The 12,236-nt window shown below is 37.9% G+C and overlaps 1 protein-coding gene across 7 annotated transcripts in view; it reads right to left on the reverse strand.

The window, feature by feature from the left end:
* Positions 1–12,236, reverse strand: part of SAMD12 (sterile alpha motif domain containing 12) — a 509,648-nt gene that overhangs the window by 36,601 nt on the left and 460,811 nt on the right. For 6 of the 7 annotated variants that reach the window (XR_012514162.1, XR_012514159.1, XR_012514160.1 and 3 more), the window contains one exon: positions 3,964–4,376. The exons of the other annotated variant lie outside the window; for it this stretch is intronic. The gene's annotated coding sequence lies outside the window, so the exon portion shown is untranslated. The remainder of the gene's footprint in view (positions 1–3,963; positions 4,377–12,236) is intronic. 7 annotated transcript variants of the gene reach the window in all.

Here is a 12,236-nt window from a genome sequence, read left to right on the forward strand (position 1 = left end):
ACACCTTACACTAAAATTAACTCCAGATGGAATAAAGACTTAAACATAAGACCTAACACCATAAAAACCCTAGAAGAAAATCTAGGCAAAACCATTCAGGACATAGGTAGGCATAGGCAAGGACTTCATGACCAAAACACCAAACGCATTGGTAGCAAAAGCCAAAATAGACAAATGCGACCTAATCAAACTCCACAGCTTCTGCACAGCAAAAGAAACAGTCATTAGAGTGAATTGGTAACCAACAGAAAGGGAAAAAAAATTTGCAGTCTACCCTTCTGACAAGGGGCTGATATCCAGAATTTACAAGGAACTAAAATAGATTTACAAGAAAAAAAATAAACAAACCCATTTGAAAGTGGGCAAAGGATATGAACAGACACTTTACAAAAAAAGACATACATGAGGCCAACAAACATATGAAAAAATGCTCATCATCACTGGTCATTAGAGAAATGCAAATCAAAACTACATTGAGATACCATCTCATGCCAGTTAGAATGGTGATCATTAAAAAATCTGAAGACAACAGATGTTGGAGAGGATGTGGAGAAATAGGAACACTTTTACACTGTTGGTGGGAGTGTAAATTAGTTCAATCATTGTGGAAGACAGTGTGGCGATTCCTCAATGACCTAGAAATAGAAATTCCATTTGACCCAGCAATCCCATTACTGGTTATATATCCAAAGGATTATAAATCCTTCTACTATAAGGACACATGAACACAAATGTTCATTGCAGCACTGTTTACAATAGCAAAGACCTGGAACCAACCCAAATGGCCATCGATGATAGACTGGGCAGGGGAAATGTGGCACATATACACCATGGAATACTATGCAGCCATAAAAAATGATGAGTTTGTGTCCTTTGTAGGGACATGGATGAACCTGGAAACCATCATTCTCAGCAAACTGACCCAAGAATAGAAATTCAAACACCGCATGTTCTCACTCATAGGCACGTGTTGAACAACGAGAACATATGGACACAGGGAGGGGAGCATCACACACTGGGGACTGTCGGGAGGAAATAGGGAGGGACAGTGAGGGGTGGGGAGTTGGGGGGAGAGAGCATGGGGAGAAATGCCAAATATAGGTGATGGGGAGGAAGGAAGCAAATCACACTGCCATGTGTATACCTATGCAACAATCTTGCATGCTCTTCACATGTACCGCAAAACCTAAAATGCAATTTAAAAAAACAGTATCTAAAAAAGCCTTAATTAGAAAAAAAAATTGTACATAAATTTTGATCTATTTTTTAAAAAACTGCTTCTTTGAGGTATAATATATACACCTCAAGTATATAATTTAATGATTTTTGGAAACTTTACAGAATACAGCCATTACTTCAATCCAGTTTTAGAATATTTCCATCATCTTCTCCCCTGAAAAAATCTCTCACACCTTTGCAGAGTGAATCCCCATTTCTATCTCCAGTCACAGACAATCCTAATATACTTTCTTTCTAACAGATTTGCCTTTCTGGACATTTCATATAGCACACTCATGTAATATGTGGTTATTTACATCTTTCTTCTTTCATTTCACTTTTTACCCGTATTATAGCATGTTTGATGGTCTGTTATTTTAAATTGCTGAATAGTAGTTCTATCTTATGGTTATATAGCATTTTGCTTATCCATTCACCAGTTGATTCACATTTTGCTTGTTTCTACTTTTTTGGTAATTATGAATAAGGCTGCCATAAACATTGCATGCCAAACTTTGTGTGGACGTACATACATTTTCATTTTTCTTCAGTACATGCCAAAGTTATAATTATAGGTCATATGGTAAATGTATGCTTAACTTTTTTTTGTTTTGTTTTTTGAGGCAGAGTCTTATTCTGTAGCCCAGGCTGAGTGGTGCAGTGGCACAATCACAGCTCACTACCACCTTAAACTCCCAGGCTCAATCAATTCTCCCACCTAAGCCTCCCAAAATGTTGGGATTACAGGCATAAGCCCATCAGCAGTTCGTGAGGATTCCAGTTTTTCCACATTCTCACCAACACTTGAAATTATACATGTTTTTATTCTAGTCATTCTGGCAGATGTGAAGTGATAGCTCATTGTGGTTTTGTGTATTTACCTAAAAACTAATGATGTTCAACACTTTTACATAAGCTTATTTTCCATTTGTATACCTTTGCTCATTTGGCTTTTGCTCATTTTTATTGGGTTTATCTTCTCACAATTGAATGTGGAGTATTCTTTATATCTTCTGTGTTCAAGGCCTTTCAGTTTTTTTCTCTTAACAGAATCTTTCAAAGAAAAGAAATTTTTAATTTTGATGAAAAATATAACCTTTCTCTTCAATGGGTTGTGTTATTTGGTGCATTGTCTAAGATATCTCTGCCTAACCGATGGTTCCCCAAATTTTCTTGTATGTTTTATTCTGGAAGTTTTATAGTTTCAAGTTTTGTATTTATGCTCACGATCCATTTTTAGTTACTTTACCATAATGTGAGATATGAAGTTTTAATTTTTTAATTTTTTGGGATATGGATAGCAAATCGTTCTAGCATTGTTTGTTAAAAAGACCATCATTATCAACTGAATCACCTTTGTTGAAAATTAATTGACCATAAACATTTGGGTCCATATTTGGACTCTGTTCTGTAACACTGATCTATTTGTTCATCTTACAACAAATACCACATTGTCTTGAATTATTTAATCCCAGTGATTCTCAACTGAAAGTGGTTTTGCCCCCTTCCCTTCCCATCACCAGGGGAATTTAATAAAGTCCGAAGGCAGTTTAAATTGTTAGAACAGAAGAGGTGCTACTGAGATATGGTGAGCAGAGGCCAAGGATGCTACTTTATACTACATATCATAGACCAAAGATGCTACTACATAGAACATCCTTCTATATACAGGACAGCCCTCACAACAAAGAGTTATCTAGTTCCAAATGTCAATAGTGCCTCTATTGAGAAACTCTGCTTTTGTGTTTATGATATACATCTTTGAAGGTCACATACCTTCAAGTCTATTATATTATTTCACTCGTAGTTTAAGAATTTTACTTCAGTATATTTGTTCTTTCTTCCTTTATACTATTGTTGCAATTTTACTTCTACATGTTGTAAATATTACAATACATCATTATTTTTGTTTTTTTACCTTTTTTTTTAGAGACAGAGTCTTGCTTTGTCCCCCAGGCTAGAGTGCAGTGGTGCAGTCATATCTCACTGTAGTCTTGAACTTCTAGGGTTAAGTGATCCTCTCCTCTTGGCCTCCTGAGTAGCTAGTACTACAGGCACATACCTCTAATACTATTTTTATTCCAGCTATTTTTATTTTTAAATTAAGAAAAATTAAATACTATTTTTTATTCCAGCTATTTTTGTTTTCAAATTTTTTGTAGATGTGGGTTCTGCTATGTTACCCAGGCTGGTCTCAGACTCTCTGCCTCAAGTGATCCTCCTGCATTGGCCTCCCATGCTGAAATTGCAGGCGTGAGCCGCCACCCCTGGACATTATTATTGTTGCTTTAAATAACTGATTATGTCTTAAAGAATTAAAATAGGAAGAGGAGTGTTTATATTGACCAATTCCAGGGTTCTTCTTTCCTTTGTGTAGATCCAAATTTCCACATGGTATTATTTTCATTGTGTTTTAAGTGCAAGTCTTCTTTTGGCTCTACATACATCTGAAAAAACATTTATTTTGCCTTCATTTTGAAAGGTGTTTTCTGGGGATAAAAAAATTCTTGGAAAGTCAGGCATAGTGGCACACACCTGTAGTCCTGGTCTCTTGGGAGGAGGTGAGGAGATCACTTGAGCCAGGAGTTCAAGTCCAGCCTATGCAACATAGTTAGACTTATCTCTAAAAGTGATTTAAAAAAAAATTCTATTTTGATGGATATTTTTCTTACAGTATCTTAAAATGTTTCTACACTGTTTTCTATCTCACATTATTTCTAATGAGAAATATGTTATCATCCTTACCTTCGCTCTTTTTGCAAGTCTTTCTTTCTCTAGCTGCTGTAAAAATTGTTCTCGAGAGATCCAAGATGGCTGATCACTAGCAGCTCGGGATTGTAGCTCCCAGTGAAAACGCAAAGAATGAGAGGACGCCACACCTTCACATGAATTCTTGTTGCTCACGCACCAGGAGATTCCCAGCGGAGGAGCCCCACGGGTCGCCAGCGCGACTCTTGTGACCGGCAAGGCGGTTTTGCCGGCGCCTCTGAGCATCGGTTCTTGGTGCAGAGTCAGAAAAGCACCATCAATCTTAATGCCGCTGATTTAGTCGGTGCAGTGGGTTGCTCAGATTTCGGTGCTGAGAATCAATAAGTTGGACGTCCACTCAGAAACCCAATTACAAAGACGGTAATTATAAAGACCACAGATGGATAAATCTACAACGAAGGGAAGAAAACAGTCAAAAAAGACTGAGAATACCCAAGATCAAAACGCCTCTTCCTCAGCAGGGGATCCCAGTTCCTCATCAGCAACGAAACAAGGCTTGATGGAGAACGAGTGTGTTCCAATTACAGAAGCAGGCTTCAAAACGTGGATAATAAGAAACTTCTGTGAATTAAAAGAACTTGTTCTAACACAATCTAAAGAAACTAAGAACTTTGAAAAAAGGTTTGATGAAATGTCAACAAGAATACAAAATTTAGAGAGGAAAATAAGTGAATTGATGGAGCTGAAAAACACAATACGAGAACTACGTGAAGTATGCACAAGTTTTACTTTTTTTTTTTTTTTTGAGACGGAGTTTCGCTCTTGTTACCCAGGCTGGAGTGCAATGGCGCGATCTCGGCTCACCGCAGCCTCCGCCTCCTGGGTTCAAGCAATTCTCCTGCCTCAGCCTCCTGAGTAGCTGGGATTACAGGCACGCGCCACCATGCCCAGCTAGTTTTTTTTGTATTTTTAGTAGAGACGGGGTTTCACCACGTTGACCAGGATGGTCTCGATCTCTTAACCTCGTGATCCACCCGCCTCGGCCTCCCAAAGTGCTGGGATTACAGGCGTGAGCCACCGCGCCCGGCGCACAAGTTTTAACAGCCGAATTGATCAAGCAGAAGAAAGGATATCAGAGATCGAAGACCAACTCAATGAAATAAAACTAGAAGACAAGATTAGAGAAAAAAGGATAAAAAGGAACGAGCAAAGTCTCCAAGAAATATGGGACTATGTGAAAAGACCTAATCTACGCTTGATAGGTGTACATGAATGTGACGAAGAGAATGAATCCAAGTTGGAAAATATGCTTCAGGATATTATTCAGGAAAATTTTCCCAACTTAGTAAGGCAGAATAATATTCAACTCCAAGTAATACAGAGAACACCACAAAGATATTCTTCAAGAAGAGCAACTCCAAGGCACATAATCGTCAGATTCACCAGGGTTGAAATGAAGGAGAAAATACTAAGGGCAGCCAGAGAGAAAGGTCAGGTTACCCACAAAGGGAAGCCTATCAGACTTACAGCAGATCTCTCAGCAGAAACCCTACAAGCCAGAAGAGAGTGGGCACCAATATTCAACATCCTTAAAGAAAAGAACTTTCAACCAAGAAAGTTCTTTCTTCCATCCAAAGTTCTTTCACATCCATCCAAACTAAGCTTCATAAGTGAAGGAAAAATAAAGTTTTTTGTGAACAAGCAAGCACTCAGAGATTTCATCACCACCAGGCCTGCTTTACAAGAGCTTCTGAAAGAAACACTACACATAGAAACGAACAAACAGTATCAGCCTTTCTAAAAAATACCAAAAAGTAAAGAACATCAATATAATGAAGAATTTACATCAACTAACGGGCAAAATAGCCAGCTAATATTAAATGGCAGTATTCAACTCACATATATCATTATTAATTCTAAATTTAAATTGACTAAATTTCCCAATTCAAAGACAGACAGGCAATTTGGACAAAAAACTAAAACTGTATACTGCATCCAGACCCATCTCACATTCAAGGATACACAAAGACTCAAAACAAGGGATGGAGAGAGACTTACCAACCAACCAGAGAGCAAAAATAAATAAATAAAAAGCAGAAGTTACAATTTTTGCCTCTGATAAAATAGTATTTAAAGCAACAAAGATCAAAAGAAGCAAAGAAGGACATTATATAATGATAAAAGAATCAATGCAACAACAAGAAAAGTTAAAGGTCCTAAATATATACGCACCCAATACAGGAATACCCAGACATACAAGACTTATAAAGAGACTTAGACTCCCACACAATAATAGTGGGAGACTTCAACATTAATATTAGACAGATCAATGAGACAGAAAATTAACAACGATGTCCAGGACTTGAACTCAGATCTGGAACAAGTGGACGTAATTAACATTTATACAGCTCTCCACTTTACACAAAATGTACACTCTTATCAGTACCACATCATATCAACTTAGAAGTTTAAACGAAATGTTGGTTGGCTCCTTGTTTGTTACTCTCTTCCCTCATTTTCTTTCATGTCTCCATTATTAAGGACAATTATAGGCATACCCATGTTTAGACTGCATTCTAGCCCGGGCAACAAAGCAATACCCCCATTCTCTCTCCCTCTTCCTCTTTCTCTTTCTTCCTCTTCTTTATTCTTTTTCTTATTATTCTTTTTCTCTTTCTAAAAAAAAAAAAAAGAAGAAAAAAAAAATCTATGTACAAGAAAATAGTAGTAAAACATAAAGTAAAAAAGAACCCCCTGTCTGGTCACACTAAGGAAATAGCAAGAATTAATTGCTTAAGAGCTGGAGGATTTGGCATAAATATATACACAATGAGAAGAAGGTCCAGTTAAATTAGAAAAAAGTTTTGAAACATGATTAAAATCTATGATCAAAACTAGAACAGAAAGCCTCCTCCTCTTTTAAAAAAAAATTGTTCTCTTTATTACTAGTTTTAATAATATTGGTTAAAATGTACTGTTGATATCTCCTTTTTATGTTTCTTGTGCTTGAGTTTTGTTGAGCTTCTTGGGTGTTTCAGTGTATACTTTTTATCAAGTTTGGAAAATATTTAGCCATTATGTCTTCAAATGTTTTTTAACCCCTCCTGTGTGGACCTCTAATTACACTAAAATTTAAATGGTGATATTGTCCCACAGCTCAGTCATGCTCTATTCATTTTTAAAGAAGAAGAAATTTAAAAAATAAACAGCAATTATCAAAAACCTGGAGTGATCATGGCAGGAACCAAAGACAGACTAAGATTTTGAAGTACCAGAAATCAATGCAAAAGACATAACATGCAGAGCCCTAGGCGAGGCTGGGAAATCCACAGGGAGTGCAGACTCTTTGTAGTAATGAAATGGAAGCCACCTCAACCTTAAGGTATCTGACCTGCCATCTTTCTCAAGACCCAAGAGTGAAGAGATTAGATTTAGCACCGACTCAGACATAAAAAGCATGTCCAATTTTGGTCTTTACAACTTACAAGACATATAACAAAGCAGAAGGGGGTTCAGAAAAGAGCAGAAAGATGGTCAAATAATTGGCAGATAGAACCTCTGAAGAAAGGTTAAATGAGTTTGGGTTGTTTACCCAGAGAAAGAAAGGCCAAAGTTCCACTTAATACTTGTCTTCAAGAATTTAAAGTTGGGATCTGACTAGATTCTACATCCCCGGAACACAGAACTAGCTGCCACCACCCCCACTAAAAAAGTAGAACATTTAAGATTTAGGACTGAAGTAAGAAATTGAGATTCAGAACAGCAAGAATTTTTTTCTTTTTTCTTTTTTCTTTTCTTTTCTTTTCTCTCTCTCCTTCCCTCCCTCCCTCCCCCACTTTCTTTCTTTCTTTCCTTCTTTCTTTCTCTCTTTTCTTTTGACAGAGTTGCTCTCTTGCCCAGGCTACAGTGCAATGACACAAGATCAGCTCATTGCAACCTTTGCCTGCCAGTCTCAAACAATCCTCCTGCCTCAGCCTCCTGAATAGCTGGGACTAAGGCGTGCACCATCATACCTGAATAATTTTTGTATTTCTTTGTAGAGACAGGGTTTCACCGTGTTTCCTCGGCTGTCTTAAACCCCTGGGCTCAAGCAATTTACCCGCCTCAGCCTCCCACAGTGCTGGGATTACAGGCATGAGCCACCATGCACAGCCAAAAATTTCTTGATTCAGGAGAAATTAAGGTTTGGAAAGGTCCACCACTGGTAGTGGAATTTGTTCCCAGTGCTTTATGCAACACAAGTACAATGCCGTTCATAATCAGAAGTGAATTTTTAGAAATGGTGACTGAGAGTCCATGAAGTGTTACACAATTACTGTGAATAGATCTGTTTAATACATGTACATTTGATAAACTGTGGGCTACGCCAGACATTTCTAACCCCTTGGCTGGCTAATGAGAGCTGGCAAGGGAGGCCAGAGGATCACTGCTCATAAGCGTATTTTTCACTAGGTGACTGTCAGTTAGTTTGCACTGTATAACAAAATATTTCACAACTCAGTGCCATTAAATATTATTTTTCCTCATGTAGGGTTGGGTGGGTTAGGTTCAAGTGGTAGCTGCTGAACTGGCTCTGTGTCTTGAGTGTTTGTCGTAGAACCTGAGTAAAGGGGAAACAGTTACCTGAAAGAAAGTAGTCCTTCTAGGGATGAGTGAAGAGCCAAAGGGCAAGCCCCATTGCATAAGCACATTTCAGGCTTTTGCTCATGTCAAATCTACTAGCATCTCATTGGTCAAACTCACAAGTCAAGGGAAAGGAAAGTACATTCTGTCTTTTGTGGGAGGAACTGCAAAATATACTGAAAACAGGCGGATACAGAAAGGGGTAACAAAAATTTGGCCAAACATGCAATCTACTTCCTTCTGCAAAGAGAGAAAAAGGCAACTTAACGTAGGTAGCCCAGCCTCAAATGGCTTGATATTAAGATGCCAGTTACGAGACTGGTTTCCAGACTCCAGGCATATTCTTCCTTGCCTTGGCTGTCTTAAGCTTGATTTCCCTTGTTGGCCTTAGAACTGAACTTGCCCTTTGATACTGCTTGAGATGGGAGATGACCAGAGGCTACACCATGGGTTGAAGGTTACTCTAGTCAGCGTGGTATCGCTATCTTTCCTCTTCCCCCATATCCTTCAAAAGCAAAACCCTTCTACCTTCTATATTTCTTATCTGAATTAACGGTTTCACAATCTATCCAGTCCTTCAATTTAGAAACCTGAGTTTTCACCCTTAATTCCTACTTTTTCTTCATCCTAGTCATCCAATTTGTTTTAAATCTCTTTAATCTACATCTCAAAGGAAGCTCTCTCCCAGTGTCTCTGCTATCTTCCCCATTTAGATCCTCTTTGTCTTTCTTTTGAATTACTGCGGTGATCCTAACTGGTCTACTGCCACTATCCTTCACTTTCCCAGTCCATCCACTACACTGCAGCCAATTACCTTTGGAAAAAGAAAACTAGATCATGTCAATGCCTGCTTAAGCAAAAGTCAAAGAATACACACACACAAGCACGCACGTGCACATACACACACACGTAAACACAAGCACACACATACTAAAGCACACATACACACAAAATAAAGAATAATGCCAAAATCTTTATCATGGCACTCAAGGGCTTTGAAAATCTTCCTCCCTTTTCAGCTTTATCTCATTTCACTGCTGCTGTACTCTAATCACACTGGGCTACCTAGTTTTTCAGCATGCCACCCACCTCAATACATTCTCATATTTGTATCTGATCTTCCCTATGCATGGGATGCCCTTCCATACTGCCTCCGTCAGACCAAAATTTCTAATCATTGTCATTGACCATCACTGTCCTTTCAGAATTAATCCTTCTTTCCTTTGTGTTCCCATGACACGCTGTTCATACTGTTATTATAATGCAGATCTCTCATACATGTGCATGTATTGATTACTCACAGAAGCCCTAGGAAGAAAGAAGAGCACAAATAACTTTTTGCACAATGCAGAAAACTTTTCAGGAAGCACTTAGCCTGGAAGTTGTTCTTTCTCTTCCTGAGGTCCAGGGTGTTCTATAGAGCTCATACCACTAAATTTTAGTATACACCAAGAAACTATACGGCTGTAAGAGGCAGCATGCAGAATAGGCATTGCACATCCTATGGCCCAGCACTACAAACATTTGTGCAATAGAAAATTAGAAATAATAATAGCATAGGTTACAGTAAAATAGCTAATGAACACTTAAAACATGAACCTCGAGAGCAATGACAGAAAAATAAAATGACAGTCTTCTGTAACAGTATACCAGACTTGGTATAAAAAAGTAAGCAAATAGCCTAGCAAGGGACCAGTTTTGGACAGCAAGGGACGTAGCAAATAGGCATAAAACCAGGAGATAAGCTAGAAGAATTAGATCCCACCATGACGGTGACATTCTCTTGGGTGACACTGTTAGCAAGACTGATTATGCTATAATTAAATTTTAGTTAGATCTGCATATTGGTTATGGCTTCATTATTAAACTTTGATTCTGTGTATATACATGTGTAATGAATATCCACATATGTATTTATTTGTATCTAATTTAGTATATTATATCTAATGTATTATAATGTGTGAGTTCAATCAAGCCATTTAATCTTTTTTCTTATTTCTATTAAGTTCTGGGTAGGAAATGCTGTTGCATTTTCCAAAAGTTAGAATGGATTCAACCCTAAATTAAAATGACAATCTAATGCTCGGAACACACAGACCAGATACATCATTGTTGAATGTGGTCAATGAACAGTGTTTTTAGGGGAATGGCTCACATCTAATAATAGTTTATAATACAGTATCCTAAAGTTCTTTACAGTTTTATTCAGTTGTGAGAGGCTCAAAGCAGGAGATCATATTGTGCCCAGTGTAAAACTCAGCACTCTGTCTGACATACCATAGGTGCCTAATCAGTGCTCACTGTTGTAAATTGCATGGACACCAAAAGGATGCTCATTGATGTAGCCTGGACTGGATTGGAAACTGACATGCCCCAAGGAAGGAGAATGTTAGGGTGCTCCCTGGACAAGAGCCTCAGTGTATTCCTGTGTTGCTAAATCAAGTGAATGGAACACGAGGTGGGGAGGGCGCCTATGGCAGAGATTTCATTACTTTTTCACAACATACCTTAGCACATGTCTAGTCTATCCAACTTCTAGGAGGATAAATAATTAAAAGGAAATGGTACGTGTCCAAATCAGCAGTAGCCATGCACACAGAGTTGAATAAGGTGAAGCAGCCTGAATTTTTATTCTGTTTTTTTTTTTTTTCCTTCTCATTCTTTAGTTAATCCACCTAGCTCAGTGAAATTAAGTGTCACAGGCATAGAAGTAAATCCAAGCATTTCTATCCAGCATTAAATTCTTTCTGTATCATAAAGCATAGCTTTTTTTTTCATAATATGCAGAATTATTGCATGACTTATTTTCAGTCTTTTGCAATGAATAATTTCAAAGTCACTATCCTGTTTTAGTTGAAGGCAACGGAAACTATAAAATGGCACCAAACTCACATGGAATTAGCTGGGGAATCTGCTGTATCTATTATTCCAGCCCGAGCAGAGTTGCTCTGCATCTCAGTAACTTTAAAAAGACCCATTGATAACAACCCCTTTCATTTCCGTGGCACTTTACATGGCAATGATAATAATACATGATAACTCAAGCCAACACAGAACAAACATCTGTGGTATAAGGTAACATCAGATTGAATTAGCGTGAAAATCTGGCTTAATATCACTTGCTTGGATCCAAATGTCTTTCAGCCAACTTGCATTAAGATGTTAATGCCATTTTCTGTGGGTGGAAGGATGGAGTTGAGATTTCCTTTTGTGCTTCAGAGGCTTGTTGGAGAAACACTAGATATCAAGGCTCCATGTGGGCCAGAGCCTCATGTTTTGAAAGGGCTCTATGTATGTCCTCATTACTCATCTAAGAAAACCTTTGTACTCAGTATGTTTTAACTGGCTGAATGTAAATTAAAAACAAATACTACTATATTTACCAATTCTTATATGTCACAGGGTATCCAGATTTTTAAGTGCATAATTCAATTTAGTAAGTGTTCGATGGGCACTTATTATATACTGTGCTAGACATTCATGGTAATACAAGGACAAAGTTACATAGAAGAGGGAGAAAAAGCATACAAAATACTATAAAATGTGGCAAAATGTTGGCGAAATAGATACAAAATGCTTTGCTAAAGGGTTCTGAGTAGAGTGACATTCCCAGATGGAGGGAAGGAGCAAAGACTCAAACAGCCATTGGTCAGATGCTCTTTGCAGTTGCCAACGTTTGATATGAG

This window comes from Saimiri boliviensis, chromosome 15, assembly GCF_048565385.1.
Source record: "Saimiri boliviensis isolate mSaiBol1 chromosome 15, mSaiBol1.pri, whole genome shotgun sequence".
NCBI lineage: Eukaryota > Metazoa > Chordata > Mammalia > Primates > Cebidae > Saimiri > Saimiri boliviensis.